General features: G+C 35.4%; 1 pseudogene across 1 annotated transcript; it reads right to left on the bottom strand.

The window, feature by feature from the left end:
• Nucleotides 1-5,620: 5,620 nt before the first annotated feature.
• On the bottom strand, nucleotides 5,621-7,084 carry LOC308352228 (nucleosome assembly protein 1-like 1; annotated as a pseudogene). Its single transcript has 2 exons — nucleotides 6,125-7,084; nucleotides 5,621-5,924 (listed from the first exon to the last, which is right to left on the bottom strand). The product of its transcript is annotated as a nucleosome assembly protein 1-like 1 (transcript).
• Between the last annotated feature and the right edge of the window lie 14,624 nt (nucleotides 7,085-21,708).

Raw genomic sequence — 21,708 nt, 5'->3', positions numbered from 1 at the left:
CTGTTCTTAAGGGTAGTATAAAGTCTTATAAGAATTCATATGTACTGTGAGCCTATAGTTCTTGTTTCTAATATTAAAATTAATCTAAAATATATTTACTTTGGGGGCACCTGGGTGGCTCAGTGGGTTGAGCCTCTGCCTTCGGCTCAGGTCATGGTCTCGGGGTCCTGGGATCGAGCCCCACATCGGGCTCTCTGCTCAGCGGGGAGCCTGCTTCCTCCTCTCTATGTCTGCCTCTCTGCCTACTTGTGATCTCTGTCTGTCAAATAAATAAATAAAATCTTTAAAAAATATATATTTACTTTGAGCACTTAAAGAATTTGAGAATAAATTCTTAAACTTTTTTAAAAAATCAGTAAAACAAAGTAATTAAAACTTCTAAATAGATTTTAGAAGAAATGTTATTTTGACATGTACTAATGACAGTATTTTTAAATGCAAATTACTTCCCTTAAAGTTGCCACACAGTGAAAGATTTTTATGGTTTGCAAAGTACAAAATTTCTTTTCTAATCTAAACCAGTGAAACCTGAAAAAAAAAATCACACAGATAATACGTTTATAAGGTATTAAGAAAGAAAACTAATCTATATATTGGAATTCTTTAAAATTCAAATAAGGGATCTCGCTCCCCTTTTTTTTTCTCTGCCGAAAAAGCTGTTTTTTTTTTAAAATTACATTATGTGATTAAGAAACATACACATGCATACCATTTTATTTTTAGTTTGTGATTTTGCTATCACACAAAATAGGTAGGGGGTTTGATATGTCATTTAAGGTATTATTTTGATTGATCTCTATAGTTCTAGAAGGATAGTACAGTTTTCTTTCTTGACACTGTAAAGCTCATGAGCAGTTTTATCACAGTGAAACCTAATGCTTTTCAACACTTATTCTACAAGTGTTTATCACAGCCTTTTATATGCTAAGCATATTAGCTATTGGAGTCCTGGATGAAGTTCTCTTTCTCCCTCTCCCTTTTGAAGTCCTTCCTTTTCTTCTTTTCTTCCTTCCCTCCTTCTTTCCCCTATCTCTTTCTAATATGAGAGAAACCTGAGTAAATTTAAATTCTGACAAAATTCTTGATCATTGGAGGTATAGAAGATAGAGGAGAGAGTTGGCATGATTAATGGAGCAGAGAAAGTACAAAGGCAGGATGGAGGTCATAAACTTTAGTTAGGAGAAAGAATCACTTTCTAATTGTGTCAGGGAAGAAGGAAAAAAAGAAACGGGAGTATAAAATAAAAATGGAGCGGCAGGAAGTGGAGAAAGATCTGGCTGCTGTTTTCTATGAGGTAATTTTTATTGAGCCTATGTTCTAAAAATAGCATTAGAAGAGGTATTTTGGTAGTTGAAGAAAGTGAAGAAAGGTTATGGTAGTAATTGTTGACAACTGGAGGAAGTGGATGTAATTAGAGGAAATATACAGGACTCCTTAGGAACTCTGAAGGTCCAGCTAAGGAAATCTTGAATTTGTAATGGTGTCAATAATCAGTAGTGTTCATGAAGGAAAACTTAGAGAGAAGGAGGATAGGTGAATTGAACTGGGTCGAGTGTTTTAAAGAAAATATACAATAGAAGACAAATGGGCCAAAGAGATGGAGTCTACAGGAGAATTATGGAAATACTTCATGGAGTTGATGCAGATCTGAAGATAAGGGGTGTTTTATGGATAGATTACAGATAGATTTTGATGGACAGAAAGAATGTTGATGATTCCTAAGTACTTAGAAATTAGATGAGGACAGAGTATTATGGTGATAATGAAGAAGGAAAGTTGAAAGGATGAGAGAGGTTAAGATTAGAAAAAATTGTGAATTTATGACTTTAAGAAGCATTTGCAATAATAAGTGAGTCAGGAGAGTATGGCAAATGTGAAGTGGGGATGGAAGTCATTGGAAGTAAGAAAGTTGATAAAATGAGAGACAAAGATATTAGATAGATGTTGATAGATAAACCAGAATAATTGCAGAACTTAAGAAAGCTTGAGCAATTTTACGAAGCCTTTATTAAGTGAGAGACAAAAAAAAATGAGGGAAAGTGATCAGGATGTTCGTAGGTTATATGTAGTAGATATACTAGTATTAAAATAACTGAAAGATTAATAATTTTCAATAGAAGAAAATTAACTAATTAATAAACCTATGAAATTAACAGAGATTTACAAAATTATTGTCAAGGTTGTAATGGAACAGATAATTTAAAAATATGAGTGCAAACTATTAAAAATATAGAAAATAATTTAGCAATATTTACTAAGTAGATATCAATAAGTTTTGACCAAGTACTTCCATTTCTGGGAAATTACTATAAACAAAGAGTGCAAAATCATTACAGTGTTATTTAAAATAAACAAAATTGAAAAACATCTGTGTATTTAACAAGGGAGAAAATGCTTTTCATATAATGTTAGTGGAAAAGTATCTTACAATGTTTTATACACAGTATGATCAAATTGTTTAAAACCAAAACCTGTGCATATGAAAAAAGATTGGAAGAAAATGTCCTAAGAAGAAAGAAAATGAATGCTTTATCCCTTCATTTAAAAACATTTTCTTCTGTGTTTTTCAAAATTTCCCTAGTGTTTTATTTATTTATACTGGACACATAAGACCATGTTCATTAATAGTAGAACTAACCACGAATGGCACCACCAACAAGAAAAATTCTAATGGGCTAAAAATAGAGAAAACTAAGATGAATGTAAAATACACAAATAAAATGAGGAAATAATTTAAATTTACATTCTAATGGCATTTAACGTAGAACTTGATAAGTTGATTCTCAAGTTATTTTTGAGGAGTAAATGAAACAGGAAAATGTATATTGTAAAGTTTAATTTGGTAAAGTCTATTTTAAAAATTTTAAATGTTTAGGCCTTTTGACACAGGAATTCTACTTCTGACTCTTTAACCTATAAAATTTTTAGAACAAGTGCAAATGATACATTTGTAAGTCTATTCATTGTAATATTCTTTTTTTTTTTTTTAAAGATTTTATTTATTTATTTGACAGAGAACACAAGTAGGCAGAGAGTCAGGCAGAGAGACAGAGGGAAGCAGGCTCCCTGCCGAGCAGAGAGCCCGATGTGGGGCTCGATACCAGGACCCTGGGACCATGACCGGAGCCAAAGGCAGAGGTCTCAACCCACTGAGCCACCCAGGCGCCACATTGTAATATTATTTCTAATAGCAAACTCCGATAGTTACTTAATTGTCTTTCTATGAAGAATAGTTAAATAAATTGTGCTACGTTTGTGTTATGGAATGCTAGCAGGCCCTAAAATAAATGAGATGTGATATGGGACATTGATGAAAAAAGATCTCTAAGACATATTATAGGTAAAAAACAAAACCATTAGAGTTCTGGATTCTATTAACAAAGGAATATCAGACCCATTCTCTTGCTGATAATAATTATAAATCTGGGGAAAACATTTAAAATGAGATTTTTCAAAGACAACCAAAATCATAGAATCTGGAGGGAGTTTGAACCTCGGAGAAGGGGACCCAAGTAGATTGACAAATATTTCTCTGTGAAACTTTTTGTTTTGAAAATTCTAGCTGCATTGGTCTCCATTCTGTCTCCTCAATTCATTAAGAATATTGTACCCTCTAGGGGTTTGCTTTCCCTGTGCCAAAATCTAGCAAGAACTTCCAGCCAGATAGCCAAAGCAACGATAGGACTCATTTGTTTTCCTTTTCTTAGGGGTCATAGTCCTGTACTACCAATTGCCCACTATCTGAAAATACTTGTTTTCCATAATTTTTCCATTTTCTAATTGACAGCAAGAGGTAATCTGGGCCATCATGGCTGTAAGTGGAAGTTTCACCTAGAATTTTAGATCCAGCAAAAATATCTTTTGAAAATGAAAGAAAAAAATCATATACTTTCAGAGAAGTGGAGGCTGAGAGAACCTGTTGCCAGCAGAATATGCCATTGTACAAGAGATGCTAAAGGGATGTCTTCAGGCCAAGACAATTGATACCCGAGGGGAATTCAGATATACAAGAAGCAGTAAGAAAGCTGGAAATATAATATACCTAGGTAAATATAAAATACTTTCTCTTATTCATTTTCTTAAATTCTTTAAGTCATAAACCACTTAAAAGTAAAAAACTACACTGTGAAGTTTATAACACATGTAGAAGTAAATATAAGACACAATATTGGAAAAGACAGGAGCAGTACATATTAAATTTTACCACTGTTTCTTACATAATCTTTGAAGTGACATAATAACTCAAGAAGACTTTGATCAATTAAGGATGAATATTGTAGCCTATAGAGGAAACATGACAGAAACCCAAAACCAAAATAAACAACAACAACAAAAAAGACCTTCCACAAAGCTATGTTAGCTAAATAGCTGATAGAAAAGATAATATGGTATATAAAAATTTTATTAACACAAAGACAGAAAGGAAGAACAAAGAAACAAGAGCAGATAGAGAGTAAATACCATGATGGAGACAGTCTCAGTTATATCAATAATTTGAATTCAGAGTTTATCAGACTGCATAAAAAAGAGAACCCAAATATTTGCTGGCAACAAGAAATCCACAGTACACACAAAAGACAGAATACAAAAGATGGAAAAGATACACCACACAAACACTTAACATACGAAAGCTGGTATGCTATATTAATACCAGACAACACTGACCTCAAGACAAGGAGCATCATCAGACATCAAAGGGTCATTTTATAATCATGAAAGAGTCAATTCATTGAGAAGAGACATAACAATCTTAAAGTGAATACACTTAATAATAATATTTTAAAATACAGCAAGCAAGGGGCACCTGGCTTGCTCAGTTGGTAGAGGATATCACTCTCGATCTAAGGGTTGTGAGTTCAAGCCCCACACTGAGTGTGGAGATTACTTAAAAATAAAGTCCTTAAAAATATATATATATACCAAGCAAAAATAGGTAGAATTAAAGGAAGAAACAGTTAAATCCCCAAAGTTGGAGAATTCAATACTTCTCTGAGTAATGATACAGTAAGTAGATCAAATATCATTATAGATCACCATGGAAGATTTGAATAAGGCTATCAATCAACTTGATGCAAGTTACATTTATAAAACACTATATCCAGAAACTACAGAATGTACTTTTCTCTAAAGAGCACATGGCACATACATTAAGATAAATCAAGTTGAGTCATAAAACAAATCTTAACAACTTTCAAAATCTTGAAATCATGTTCCCTGTCCACAACCAAATTAAATTTTAAAAAGTAGAACAATATGAACAGTATAATCCGATTTATGTTAAGCAATATTGATCACACAAATCAATATACTGTAAATCTACAAAATACGCATGTGCATGTATTAAAAACAAAACAAAACAAAACAAAACCCTGTCAGAATATAGATCAAAGACTACTTCTTAGGAGTATGAGAATGGAAAGGAATTTGAAGGGGAACATTGAATCTTTATTGATATGTATTTCTTAGATTACTTTCATTCATATGTCACTTGTGTATTTAGGTTTGATAAAATAAGTCTTATAAAGGATAAATATGTGTGAATAACAGGTCAAAGTTTTTTATTTATATTTGATATTTTTATTTAGGTTGCAAAAACAAAAACAAGCCAACAAACAATAACAACAAAAAACTTGAAATAGGCTTGTCAAATGATGTAAATTCATCCTTTCCAGGGAAGCCGAAGGCAGACCAGTGCAGGTTATCCTCAAGGCCACATACATCCTGCTTCACTGCTGCTTACATTCTGCTGGGTTTTGATCCTTCTTTGAGTCATGGTCTGGATCATTTTCCTCATCTCCTTCTTCCCCTTCCTCATCTGCTTCTTCACCTTCTTCATCATAATCATCATCATCATCTTTGATAGCTTCTCCAGTAAAGTATAAAACTGATCTTGGGATTATATGTGCATGTAAAGAGTGACCAATTTGGGGGCACCTGGGTGGCTCAGTGGGTTAAGCCTCTGCCTTTGGCTCGGGTCATGATCCCAGGGTCCTGGGATCCAGCCCCGCATCGGGCTCTCTGCTCAGCAGGGAGCCTCCTTCCCCCTTCTCTCTCTGCCTACTTGTGATCTTTGTCTCTCTAAAAAATAAAAAATTAAAAAAAATTAAAAAAAAAAGTGAAAAATTTCAAAGTCTGGAGCAAGGATAGGTTCAGCATCATCATCCAGATCTACACCCTCAGGAGCTCCAGGAGGGGCAAAAAAATTAAAGAGTCATTGAAAACTTTTGGTCACAGTATGAACTGTCCCACATCCCTTGTGTTTCTGTTTCTTCTTAATGGTTTTTAAAGTGATATTCTTTCCTTTTTTCCAATCTATCTGGCACCCTGTACAACCCATAATTTCTGGTCCATCAAAAGAAAAGGGATCAGAATCATCTGGTCTGATCTCATCCTATGTGTCCTGTCAACACTTCATTTGTGAAATATTCATTGGGTTCAAAGTGAAATTCTAAGACAAAACTCGGGCTGGCCAACATCTGAGAACTTCACTTTAATATCTTTCAAGTGCTTCAAAATAGGTTCATCATGTTCCTGAACCATATCACTGAGCAAGTCAACGCTCTTAAAAACAGTTAACTAGAATCCAGGAATGCCCTTGGGGTCTTCTTTTTCTTCATCCTTTTTCTCGTCTTCAATCTTGCCTTTTTCTTTCAGCTCCAAAATTTTATCCTCCTCATCTGGTTTCCAGTCACATTCTTCTTCCGTAGGTTCATAATTTGCATTAATGATCTCAAATCGCTTATCAAATAGAGGCTGATGGAGTACAGCATACTTTCTCTCACGATCATGAACCTCCTCATAGAATTTGGCTTCTGTCTGTGCACACTTAACTTGAAGATTTTTGAGAGCGTTCACTTGTCTTTTAACTACCTAGGCAAGCTTTCAATGTATCTTGTTGGTGTTTCTACCAGATCATCAAGTCTTTCTCGAAGGGCTGCAAGAATCTGAGGATTTTGCATCATCTGAACAGTCAGCTGACACGCTTTGATTTTTATTTCTTTGCCAGTTTGTTCTTCTTCTACTTCTTCAACATCATCCAAATCTGATCAAGTTCAGACTGTTCTTTGTTGTCAATGTCTGCCATGTTGTTAAGAACTCCAAATATTGGTGGCTAACACGGGGAGCCAGGCGGTCAGAGCTGGCAGGCAGTGACTCAGGGCGGCAGTGGGAGGCAGGTAAAGGTTTTGAAGTAGAAGTAGAAGAATAGTGATGAGGAACCTGCCCTACCACTATTAAAAGGTTTTGAATAGCTATGGTACTTGAGGTACAGTAACAGGAAGCAAAAAGGAGCTAAATGGAATAGAGTCCAGTAACAGAATTATTACATATGAGAATTTAGTAGATAATAAAGGTAGCATGTAAATTTGCTGGGCAAAGGATGTAATCTTTAATAAATGGTGTCAGAAAAATTGGCTAAATGCTAGGGGGAAAATTAGGCCCTGTTATAGCCATTAGTACTGTCCTTCACATACTTTAAGCTCTCTATTTTTGGGCACATTATAAGGCTGTATTTCATCACCATCTTTGAAGTTAGATGTGGCCTTGTGACTTGTTTTGACCAAAGAGAAGTAAACATAAGTAGCAGGTGTAATTTCCAGGTGGTAGTAATGTGTGTCTTTCCTAGGCAGTAGACATGCAATTCACCATTTCCTTTCCTGCTTTTGCAGTGATAACTGAAGTGCATCTTGAGATAACAGTCTTTAAGACCCACTCTCTGAGTGACATATGAGCAGAACTCCCCCTACTTGCCTGCCTTGGACAGGATGCAGGAGGGAAAAGTAAAGTTGTATTGTGTTAAGTCACTACATTTTTTGGTGAGTTTGCCACCACAACATAAACTGATTAATGTAAAAAATTATTATCTAGAATTTTGGAGATACTTTAATAAAACTCCCAAATTCCTTGCGTTGGCATGGAGGCCAGGAAGCAGGTGGGAAGAAAATTATTACTGGAGTTGGAATATTTCTTTGTGCTCTGCAGTAGCAAAACTTCTCATAAAACTGTTGCTCGCAAGGATGTGGATGACTAATTATATATCTAATGAACTTTTTGTCCTGGGGGAAAAGATTAGAAAACAGAATGATAGTAGCAAGCTTTGGTTGACATAACCTGAGTCTGGCAAGATCTTATGAGAAAGTACAGTTAGAAATTGCCACTTTGCAAGCAGAAATAAAGGAGACTATAATAGAATCTATGGATGCATAGATTTGTAGGGATGGAAGAGGGGATTGCTTCTCAATCTCAAATAGCTGAATATAAAAATGACAAATTCTTTGAACAACAAGAACAGCTTAAAACTCAACCTTGGTTATTTATAATTGCCCCAAACTGGAAATAAGTCAAATCCCTTCCAACTGTAGAATGGAGAACACACACAACTGGAGAATACACTGAGTGTATTGATTCAGTGGAATAAACTTAAGAGACACAGATGACTGATACGTGCTGCTATGTGGATGGACCTCAAATGTATTATGTTCAATGAAAGAAGTTAGGTTATATGACATATGTGTAAAGGCAAAACTATTGGAACAGAAAACAGATCAGTGGTTGCCCTTATCTGAGGGTGAGGGGAGGACACAGAGGATGTTGGAGGGTAATTGAACTTAATTTTTATTACGATGGTGGTTTCATGACCGTATACATTTGTCAAAACTCAAAGTCATACACTAAAGAAGGTACATTTAAACATGTTTGTAAGCCCAAGAGGAACCCTGCTTTAGTCATTAAAAAGCCCAGCAAGAGTAGGGGACATTTAAAGATGGAAGAAATTAGACTTGCCATGGAGGAAAGACACTTTGGAATAACCATTTATTGAATAGACATGATGTGCCAACTAGAGCCAATCTACTAAGCACACTTATATAGAGAAATATACTGTATCTCCAATCCTGACAGCATCCCGAGGAGAAATATTGTTATTACCATTTCAAGGAAACTGAGGATCCGAGATTAAATAACTTGCACAAGGTTGCTTAGCTAGTAAGGAATAGACCCAAGCAGAGCCCTCTGTTAAGCTCTAGCAGCTTCCTTTATAATGTAGAAAATAAAATGAGTGATGATAGAAATTTTCAGGGAGGAAAAAGGGAGGAAGCTGAGGAAATTACAATCTGGAAATGTTATTACAGCAACATTATAAAATGGGGCCATCTGTTGGCAGTGAGGGGATTAATGGGGATAAAGTAAAGTTGAAGCCTTGAGTATTACAGTGGGGAAAACTGAAGGAGGTTGTGATGATTTTGACATTGTTCCTTGTACTCTTTGTCCTTGTACCATAGGGATGAGATACCATCCCATTCTTAGTTACATTAGCAGAAGAAATCCTGCTGCAGGATGCTAGAGACCCACAATGGTATTCATTGAGTGCAGATTATCATAAGAATGTGCAACTTGAGAGCCTCTTATTTTGCAAAGACCAATTCTTATCCATTCCCCAAATCCCATTCATTTCTGTATTCTGTTTATAAAGAATATGTCATTGAAATTATATTGTATTCCTGAGGGTGGGAAAGGAACTTTGAAACATAAAAAAGAATCATAACTTATAGAGGACTGTCATACTAATCTCTGATGGATTGATTAACCTTGATTTCTCCCATATTCTTTAGGATCTCAAAAAAGAACTGGAAGACATAAAGTGTGAGATCCTAACTGCAAACCCACATCTATACCATTAATGAAACCTAGGCTAGTTTCAGAGAGATCCTTACAAGAAATTGTAAAGTTCATGTTAGTTTCCTTTTCTAAAGGTACATATCATGAAGTTCTGGGCATTTTCGTGCTGAATATGATGGATGACATTTAGTGTTGAAAGCATTAGGAAAACTTTCATAAAATAAAAGTAAATTGATTTAAATAGTGTTAAAATGGGAAAGAGTCTTAGAAATCATCTAGTTCAATATCTTCATTTTGCTTGTGGGTAAATTGTCTGGATTAATCAATTTTCTTTAAGCTCACAAGAATTTGTTAGCCAATCACAGAATACCTTTTTAAAAATTTTTGTTACATTTATATGTTCCTTTTCCAACCTCTTCTTATACTGTTCCCACAAGGTGATAGAACTCAGGATATAAATATTAAAAGACAAAATCATTCTGAACAGTAATGGATGAAGGTATTTTAAAATATTATTGCATGTGTAGAGGAGGTAAAATAAATTTCTCTCTACCCTTCTAGGTTCTTGGCTGAGGATTCTCCCTTCCCTCCCTTCCTCCCTGTCCCCCATTCCCCAAGCCCTAGCACTGTATAAAAAGATAAAGTAGCAGGAGAAAAACAAACAGAACTTTAATAACATGAACACCTACTGAATGCACAAGTGATCCCAGGAAAACTGAGTAACACCCTGAAATGGCCCACACCACCACCTTAAATACCATCTCCAACTAAAGACAAAAGAAAGATGTTGGGTTGGGAGGTGGGGAGTCCATTATTGGAGGTTACTAGGAAAAGCACAGTAAACAAGTTTAAGGTTGTTATGCAGATTGAAATTGTTGTCTTCCCCATGGCTAAGAGTTTCAGATTTGGTCATCCTTTTCTTCCTAGCTAGCACATAGAGGGAGACATTTTTAATAAACAGATATTTCCCTTATCACTGTAATGTCTCCTACAAAAGGTTAACTTCTACTAGGTTTTCAGAGCTTCTCCTGTGTTTGCAGTTTCTTAGAAATAATCAGCTCAAGATAATCCTTATGCCAAAGAGACTTCTTGAGTTGGTGGGGGGCAAATTCTGCCTTTCCTCATATGCGTTATATTTTTTGTCCACTTTTAAGGTGACATAATATAGTGAAAAGAATGTTGGCTTAACAGTCAGAAGACAGAGTTCTAATTCTGCTCACTCTCTTCAGGACTCAGTTTACTCATTTTATGTCCCAGATTACTCTAGAAAATAAAAATCCTACAGGTCTTTATATATATATATATATATATATATATATATATATATACACACACATACATACATACACACACACACACACATATACACATATATATGTGTGTGTGTGTGTGTGTATATATATATATAAATGAGATTTTAGATAGGTAAAAAGAAGCCCTTCTTATAAGTTGGGTGATTTAAAGAACTTAAAAATGATGGAATATCTGTCCTGGAATATGTTTATGAAGAAAACAAACAACCATCTGTCCTGAATGGTATTGAGATATTTGGAGAGAAATGGATAAACCTAAGAGTCTCTAGAGGTTTCTTCTAGATCCATAGTCTTATGATTATGTCCCCAGTGTAGTAGGTGAAATATAGCTTAACAAATGAATTCTCATCATTGTAGAGTTTATTATCTATAGGTTCATGAAATTTTACCACATTGCTACTGGTTCACACATGTGCCATAGCATCCCAGTGCTGGTATCAAGGCTGTAAATAGACGATCTTTCAACTTTTGTAAGAAAATAATTTAAGTAGAGCATCATTGAGTAGCTGAAGTTGAGTATTTACTGTATTAGACCTGGTGTATTGGTTAGAAGCAGAGTCCTAAAATCATATTTAAAAGTTTTCAAACAGAGACACCTTATCAAATGAAACACACACACACACACACACACACACCTTTAGAAGTAAAAGATTTTTCCTTTACACAGGAATGATAATGACAACACCACTGCTCTTTTATAGTCTCTCTGGGAGTTTTCCTCACCACAGCAGTTACAGAAGAATGAAAGCTTCGTGCCTTGGGAAGGCTGTGTTTTTATGTCTGGAGCGCTTCCATTAGGTCACCCTGTTAAAGGCACAGTTCTTTCCTAAGGGAGACCTTCCCTGCTTCATAGCAGCCGCATTTATTCTGCCTACAGCTGCTCTGTTCCCTTGTACTCCATGCAGACCAGCCTTATTAAAACAGGGTGGAAATGATTCTTCTGGAAAGTGCATCACTGTTGGCTTAACCAGCTATTATAAATATAAAAAAATATATAGCTTGAGTTTTGGAAAAAAAAAAAAAGAAAGAAAATATCTTACAAGTTGTATTGGGACATCTCCAAGAATGAAGAGGTATAAAAACAAAGTGAGACTACTCGATTTTGCATAGCATGTATTTTGGCTCTCTCTTTTATGGTACAAAGGAAAGGTATAAAAAGATGATGCCACACTTCCTAGATGATATGGAGGGGAAAACCCAATGTACAAACTTCATTCTCATTTACCTATATGGCCATTGATGTCAGGATCCCCCTCACCCCACTCCGCCAAATAAAGAGTGATTAGAGAATACGGTGATTCTGCACTCTTTTCAATTTTCAATTACCTACATTTTTCTTATTTTCGTTTTTAGTTCCTCAGGAGCCCACGGTATAAAATACCATCTTGACTTTCTTCAGTGGAATGTCAGAGGGAGTCTCCTTTAACAGAATGCTAGCTCTTTCTCCTTGAAGCTCCGTGATGTAATTTCATCTGATTTTCCCCTTCTTTCTGCTTAACATCTGGGCTCTTTATAAAAGGCTAGATCAGACTCACAAATATTAAACTTTAAAAATATGTATATATTCCTTACTATCATGAAAACAACTTCCTGGCTTAAAGAAATATAGTGGAGTCCTATTTTTTTTTTTTTAAGATTTCATTTATTTATTTGAGAGAGAGAGACACAGTGAGAGAGAGCATGAGAGGGGAGGTCAGAGGGAGAAGCAGACTCTCCATGGAGCTGGGAGCCTAATGGGGACTCGACTCCGGGGTTATGACCTGAGCCGAAGACAGTCGCTAAACCGACTGAGCCACCCAGGTGTCCTGAGTCCTTTTTATATATATATGAAGATGGCAACTTGAACATGTGCCCCAAATCCAAATCAGTAGGATAAATCTTTCCTGAGGCAAACAGCTGTTGAACCAATGGACTGGGGGCCTGCAGAGTATGAGCCAGGTCTTAGCTCTTCCAGAACTGAAGAAAAAGGAATGGAAGAACTTTTGACTCTTCTGGTTTTATGATGCGTGTGGAGACCAATGATGTAGAGAGGTATGAAATGCTAATCAAAATTATTTGAATTCTGGAGAGAGTTTGTTCTGTAGAGGCCCACAAATCCCCAGGAGGATTTCCCTGGGGGGAAAGATGAATATTCCTGGGAAAAACAGTTGGTGTCCTATATCCCGCAAGGAAGTCAAGCAGATGGTATGGGTCTTTGCTAACACTGAAGCCTGCAAAACACTGGCTTTTGCACAGAAGGGGGCTGTAAGAAGAAAAGTTTTCTTGTGATATTTCCATTTGGGACTGACAGACAGCTGGCTGGTATGTGCTAGTCTCTTGCTGTGTATACTGTGGTCCTTGAACCCCAGCAACAATGGCATCACCTGGTTGCTTAATAATAATGCAGAATCTCAGCCCCAACCCAGATCTACTGAATCAGAACAAGGATTTTAACATTCCCAGATGACCTATAGACACATTAAAGTTTGAGAAGTCTGCAGATTCAGAGACAACCATATCTCCCCTCACTTGTGGTATCATCACCACTAAGTTATATTAGCAACTATACCCACATCTAACTGAGAAAATTAAAACCCCACCAATTATGGTTCTTAGCTAAGTAGTGCTGGCGGGGGCAAGGCTGATGAGTACTTGAGGAGATATATAATGTGCTTTCTCTCTCTCTATCTCTCTCCATCTATCTCTATATACAAATATGAGAGAAACTTTATATTTGAACTAAAAAGTGAATAGATAATTTGAAAGAGAAAATGGTCACTGTTAAGACTCAAATGAGTGGTCTTGAAGATGAAGTGAAAAAAAGTCTCAAAACAAAATAAATCAAAACAAAAATTCAGGTTAAAAAATGTAAATAATGAGAAAATCATAAAAGATAAAAATCTAAGAATCCTAAAATTAAAATAATATGGGATCTATAAGAACAAAAAACAATAGATAAAGGAGAAATTGTGTAATTACACAAGCAGTAGAAGAAAATGTCCCATTCTGAAGCTAGATTGAAGGGGTTTAGCAAATTCCACACCAGTCTGAGGGGGAAAGAAAGATCAGGCAATTCATGCTAAAATTCATGGATCCTAAGAATAAGGAGAGCATTTTCCAAAGTATAGATGAAAAGAAAATAGTTGCTTACCAAAATTAAAAAAAATCAGATTGACATTAAACTCTTCACATCAGCAGGAAACTGGTGAAATTACCACCATAGATGTCTGAAAGTAGAGCACGCAATCCAGCCTAGAATGCTGGCTTGCCAACAGTACCCAAACCATCTCAGTAAAAAGTGGGGATTGGCTGGCTAGGGATGTGTTGTGGGAAGTAAAGGCATGCTAAGTTCTCATTTTACAGGATGGGAGGAAGAAGTAGTTGGGGAATATGGCATCTTTGTTGAGGGGAATAATTGGTATCCAGTTTTCATATTTTGGGGGAGATATATGATTATGGATGTCATTAAAAACTGACAGTAGTTGTTATATAACTATAGATAAATGAAATAAAACTTTAAATTAGGGGAAAAAACAAGAAAGAAAAAAACAGTAGCTTAAAAAACAAAAAAAAAATAAGTAGAAAGATGGGGAAAAAGAGAAAATAGGACTGTGGACTCTGAGAAACAAACTGAGGGTTTTGGAGGGGAGGGGGTGGGGGTTAGGTGAGCCGGTAATGGGTATTAAGGAGAGCACATATTGCATGGAGCACAGGGTATGGTGAATAAACAATGAATCTTGGAACATGAAAAAATAAAATTAAATTAAAAAGAAAAGAAAATAGGAAAGTAGACAGGAAACAAGGTAAGATGAAAGGAGTATATCAATTATATAAATTATTACTTAAATATAATGCATTTAATTTTCTCTTTTAAAGATAAAAATGACACTAAGAGATATAAGTTGCAGTTAAAAATCCCACAAAACTAGGTACATGTTGTTTATAAGCAACAATGATAAAAAAAAAGGTGAAATGTGATAAAGAAAAGGTTAGTTGAAGAGAAATCAGGCAAACAAACAAACAAACCCCACAACCCTAAAAACAAGCAAGAGGTATGATAATAATATCAATCTGGAACTTAAAAGGATAAAGAAAGGCATATTTTAGTGAATGATTGTACAGTATATCTCTGTATCAAATAATGTAGCAGCAAAATAAATGAAGTAAAATACTAAAAAATGTAATGAAGGCCCAACAAAAACAATTAGAGTGGACAACTTTTGATTTCTTAAAAATTTATTTATTTGAGAGAGAGAGCATGAAAAAGAGATAGCACAAGCAGGGGAAGGAGCAGAGGGAGAAGGAGTAGGAGACTCCTTGCTGAGCAGAGCAGGGGTCCTGATGTGGGGCTCAATCCCAGGACTCCGGGATCATGACCTGAGCTGAAGGCAGATGCTTAACTGAGCCACCCAGGTGCCCCACAGTGGAAAATTTTAATATATATTTTTTCAGAAGTTTAACTAAAAAGAAAATGCATGGCCATAGAAAAAGCAGATAAGCAACAAACTTGATTATAAATACATATATGCATATACACATATGTAAACTTTAGATCCTTTGTAAGAAAAAGTTTCATAAGTCCAAACAAATTGCAAAAACAAATCCCTCCTTGACCACAAAGGGAACTTGAACACACTTTTATGCATAGAGAGATTTTTACCACACATACTATAATTATAATCCAATAAAATTAGAAATAAATAATAAAAGTTTACCTTGAAGCCCTAATTGCTTAAAAATGAAGGAATATATCTTAAATAACTTTTAGCTCAAGGATAAAATAAAAGCTTAATTATAAACTATTCAAAAATAAATTAAAGCTTTCAAAACCTATAGAACACTGCAAAAATACTCAAGAGAATGTATTTAGACTTTAATGTTCCCATAATTAAAAATATTGATAAAAGAACTTAGAATCCATCTCAAGGCATTTTTAAAAACAGCCACAAAATCAAAAGAAAATAGGTGAAGGGAATGCTTAAAGCTAAAAGTTGAGCTAATGAAATGGAAAAAGAAACACCCCAATTATAAATAGGATAAATAAATCTAAAACCTGATTCTTAAAAGATTCCATAAAACAAGTAAATCCTTTAGAAGCTTGATTAATACATTCCTGATAGAATAGTTATTTTTTTTTATTTTAAAGATTAAATAATACAGGACACCTGGGTGGCTCAGTCAGTGTTTAACTGTCTGCTTTTATGTAAGTAAAACTGAGCCTTCAGCTCAGGTCATGATTCCAGGGTCTTGGGATTGAGCCCTGTATGAGACTCCCTGCTCAGTGGGGAGTCTGCTTCTTCTTCTCCCTCAGTCCCTCCCCTGATTGTATGTGCATGCTCTTTTTCTTAAATAAATAAATAAAATCTTTTAAAAAAAAGGATGAAATAATAGAAATTTGGAAGAAAAGTTTGAGGCCTATATGTATAACAGGCTTTGGAGAGAATTTTTTTGGCAAGATGGGAAACCCAAAGTATATTAAGGGAAAGATAGATATATTTAGCTACATATACATTAAGATATATTGCCCAGAAAAACATACCATCAACAAAGTTTATAGGCAAATTATAGATAATAAAACATATTTGAAACACACATGATAAATAAAAAGTTGTCTATTGCACGAAGAACTCATAAATTGGTAACAAGAAAACAAATACCCCTATAGAAAAGTCATAAGAATATTAAAATGTAATTCACAAAGGAGTACATTTAAGTAACAGTTAATCATTAAAAATGTGCTGAACATCCCTAGTTGTAAGGAAAATGCAAATTAAAAAACAATGAGCTATGTTACTTTATACCTGTCAGATGGTAAACTTTAAAAGTAGTGTTAACCTCAAATGTTAGTAAGCATGACAGGATAAAGCTATATACCTTGCTGATGAAAATGTAAAAAGGTATAATCTTTTTAAGAAGAAATATGGCAATAGATTTTAAATTTAAAAAATGTATATACATCTCTGATCTAGCAATCCTACTCTTTGAAATCTATTCTGTAGAACTAAAAGAAAGCATTAGTATGTAACACTGTATATATACATATATATATGCAAGTATATTACACATACTACTTAATGTTAACAACCAGAAGCAAGTAAATATCCCTTGATATAAGTATGTTTGAATATATTTTTAAAGAGAAAACCTCTTATTATGGAAAATTTGAACTTACATAAAAGCAGACAGTATAATAATATAATGAATCCCTACAAATTCATCAAATCATATTAAAAATTATCAACTTTTTTCCCCAATTTTATTTTATTTATCCCTTTACTTTTTTCTTCCTGGAATATGAAAACATACCCAATATTATATAATTTCACCCATAATTATTCCAAACGAGAATTCTTTTTAAAAAGTAACTATTACAACATCACTATATCTAGGAAAATTTATAGTAATTATTTAATATCTAATATCCACTTGGTGTTCAAATCTCCTCTTTGATTCAAAAAAGCTTTTTTACAATTGATTTATTTGAATCAGAATCCAAACAAGATCTACACATTGCATTTAGTTGGTGTATTTCTCAAAGTTCTTTTACTCTTCAAGGGTTCCCCTCCCTCTTGTTTCTTCATGCAATATATTTGTTGAAGAAACTTGGTTATGTCATAGCATTTTCTACATTCTTGACTTAGCTCTTTGTTTCCTTGTTTTATTTAACATACTGTTTGATTCTTCCCTTTTTAAAACCACTCAGTCTAATTAGATATTGAGGGTCTACAGGTTTTAGTTAAATTGTTTGGATAGAAATATGTCATAGATGGTGCTAAATACTTCCTTTGCATCACATTTGCAGGCATATAATATCTAGTTATCCCACTTTTCAATTTTAACATTGATTGATGCATTCAGTTAGTGTCTGATGCCCAACCTACTTTTTTTTTTTTTTAAGATTTTATTTATTTATTTGATAAACAGAGATTCCAACTAGTCAGAGAGGCAGGCAGGGAGAGAGAGGGGGAAGCAGACTCCCTGCTGAGCAGAGAGCCTAACGTGGGGCTCGATCCCAGGACCCTGGGATCATGACCTGAGCCGAAGGCAGAGGCTTTAACTCCCTGAGCCACCCAGGCGCCCCCCCAACCTACTCTTTATCAAAAGTATCAGCATCCCCTGATAATCATTGACTAGATCCATTATTTCATTAGAAGTTTTCTGATTGAATACATTTTGGTACATCTATGCCATGAAGTAAAATTTTGCAACTACTGCAAATAATAGTAGCTAAGGCTTTTATAAAATTTACTAATGTAGTGTTCTAAGTACTCTGTATATATTTATTATACCTAATAACAATCCAATGAATTAGATACTATAAATATCTCCATTTTACAGGCAAGAACTCAGCAATGGAATGATTTGCCTAAAGCCACAGCTACTAAGTGACTGGGTTGGGATTCAAGAGAATAAATGAGCTCTATACCTGTAGCAAAGAGAAAGATGCAAAAGAGTTGTACATAAGATGATGAACTTTTTGTAAAATAAACAAAGGTAAGCTAATGTACCTGCTTTTATGAGAAAGCTAAATATTACATTATGGTTACATGGTGGAGTAGAGATGTAGTACCAGGGATGCAGAGATAGAATGGGGAAGTAGAAGGGAAGAAGAGAGACAAGCAAAAAAAAAGCCCCACAAAGGTAGCTTTATGAAAAGTTGAAGATAAAACAACATATATGATGGTATATCTTTTATATAAAATGTTGTATGTATGTATACAAACATATACAACACTACATATACATATACATATGGGTTTATATTCATAAAGAAATGCAAAAATACACAGTTGCTAAATGACTAACAGCTCTACCTTAGGCTGGGCATTTTAGGTGATGCTTAATAATTTTTTATTTAGCCTTTTATATACTACTCAACTATTTTACAATGATCATGTATTTATATAACAACAAAAAACCAATAAATCTATTTTCACTGTGGAATAACATTTTAGGAGAGTTGGGAATGAATGTTACCTTTTAAGCTACTAATATATCAGTTATATAAAGCACAAATTCACACCCTTTGAAATTATAATTATTAAATACTTAAGATAATAAATAGTTAACACAGAATTTAGGTCAATAGTAAAACTTCACTAATTAATGTCATTTGTTAAGATTTATCCAAATTAGGGGTGCTTGGGTGGCTCAGTGGGTTAAACCTTTGCCTTTGGCTCGGGTCATGGTCTCGGGGTCCTGGGATCGAGCCCCACGTCGGGCTCTCTGCTTGGCAGGTAGCCTGCTTTCTCCTCTCTGTCTCTGCCTGCCTCTCTACATACTTGTGATCTCTATCTGTCAGGTGAATAAATAAAATCTTTAAAAAAAAAAGATTTATCCAAATTAATAAAAGCTCTGAATTATAGAGTGACAAAGAAAAGAAGTGTCATTTTATTAGCTCCAAACTATTTACAATAGAGATAGCATCAGTCCAAGTAGAACAGTCACATTTATCATTCACTAGAGTTTGCTAAAGGAGAATGAGACTTACCTTTATGCGTGTCTCTCAAAATGCACACTTTTGCATGTTACCTAAGACTTTATCAGCTGGACAAACTTTTTAGGAGATTCTTATGTTAATAAAAGTTTGAGAGTTACTGTTTTTTGTTGTTGTTTGCTTTTTACATTTTTTAAGATTGGTAGCACCTGTATTTTAATTGTTGTAGTCGTAGTAATCTATTCTGAAGAGAGATATGACTGGTTTGTATCATCAATTAAGAGATACTATACTTTTTTATTTGTAATTAGATTTTTCACATTGGTAGTCCAAAAGACTAAACATTCAGAGATAATGTTTCTGAGGGTCTGAAAAGGTTTCTTCAAATAGTAAGTACTTATGCAATACCGGGCGCTATTTAACCATGCTTAATGCATTTTTTTTTTTTTTTTTTCTGAGAGAGAGAGAGAGAAAAAAAAAACACAGGCACAACTGGGAGACGGGCAGACCTGCTGCTGAGGGAAAGAGAGAATCCCAAGCAGGCTCCAGGAGGAGAGCAGAGCCTTACGTGGGTCTCCATCTCTCAACCCCAGCTCATGACCTGAGTCTAAATCTAGAGTCGGTCACTTAACCAATTGAGCCACAGGTGCCCTTAACGCATTATCTCTTACAATGCACATGATGCAATGTTAAGATATTCTTTCCTCCACTTAACAGAGGAGAAAATGGAGCTTTATAGTGGTTAAGTAACTGTTAGAGGAGGTTATAGAGAGGATGTGAGTGATGTGACCACCAGTTGACCTGGGGGCTGAATCCTGGCAGGCAGTCGGAGGCTCCTCACAGCGCCTGTTCTTCGACTGCTGTTCCCACAGCCTGAGTGGTTTTCAAGGGTGCCACTTTGAGAGAGCAATGTGTTGCTGAAACCACCTGCATGGTATTGGTGACTGAACCCAGCTAAGGCCTTAGTAAACTAAGATTCTGGCTGGCAGGCACAGAGACTGACTCGACTTATGGCCACTCGAGACAAGCCTGTATCTAAGTTCCCTTGTTTTGCTTATGAAATCTGCCACCTACTAATCTGTAGTGGTGATCTCTTTGATCTCTTTCTTTGAGATCTTCCTGCCCTCTGTGCACTTACAGAGGCCAATTTCAAATTCGGGGGCCAATTTCAGATTTCATCCAGGGACTCCCAAAGTTTCAAATCAAGTTTCAAGGTAGAGAATGGCTCATACTTCTTCATCATTTGCCAGAAAAGGGACCTTAGATTCTACCTGTCTGTAGGAAAATGCTCCTGATGCACTGTGTCTAGGCCCTCACCTACACTGGGCAGTATTTTTAATGATTGTTTGAATCTTATAGATTGAAATGGTTGGCTTACTCTGGTTTGCATCTAATTTCTGTAATCTTGGTATTGTGTGTGTGTGGTGTGTGTGTGCATGAATGTGTGTGTGTGTGTGTGTGTGTGTGTGTGTGTGTTCCCCCTCTCCAGCTTGTTTCTGATTCTTGACTCCCTGCTCAAGGGAATTACCTGCTCCCTGATTCTTCCACTTAATCAGTCTTGCCTCCCCAAACTTTTTATTGAGTTGGTTACTAATTACATATTCTTGGAGCCAGTGATGGTAAGTCTTGTAGTTTGAAACTACTCGACTGGGGAGAAACTGTGCAATTCAGAACCTGGCAACCCTGGTTAGTGTGTGTAGTAGCAGTGTCCTATAAACTGGGATATTCGAACTGTGGACCCAGCACTGGTCATAGGTCTTAACAAAGCCAATAGTCTTATCAGAAACTTCCTTAGGTAAAAAGGCAGGAGGGGAGGCTTATGCTCTTTCTCCTCTGGATGAGTGTTATCTTCTTTTTTAAAGTAGTTTATGATTAGCAACCTCAAAGAACTTGGCCTTTGAATTACTTCATATGTTCACAAAAGCGGAGGGGTTACAACCATTGGCTCTGGAGCAAGACAAACCTTGGTTTGAATCTGGGTTCTAGCACGGACTAGCTGGATATTGAAAACCACTGTGCCTTTTTTCATCTGTAGAATGAAACCTCATTGTTCCTGCGTAACAAATTTCTTATAGGCTTAAAAAATAATGATGCCACAAGGATCTGAATAGCCAAAGCAATTCTGAAAAAAAAAAAAAAAAAGAAAAGCTGGAGGCATCACAATTCAGGACTTTAAGCTCTATTACAAAGCTGTACTCATCAAGATAGTACAGTATTGGCACAAAAACAGACACATAGATCAGTGGAACAGAATAGGAAAGCCAGAAATGGACCCACAACTCTATGGTCAACTGATCATTGACAAAGCAGGAAAAAATATCCAGTGGGGAAAAGACGTCTCTTCAACAAAGGGTGTTGGGAAAA

This window comes from Martes martes, assembly GCF_963455335.1.
Source record: "Martes martes genome assembly, chromosome: 1".
Classification (NCBI taxonomy): domain Eukaryota; kingdom Metazoa; phylum Chordata; class Mammalia; order Carnivora; family Mustelidae; genus Martes; species Martes martes.
This window is presented reverse-complemented; position numbering and strand designations above follow the sequence as displayed.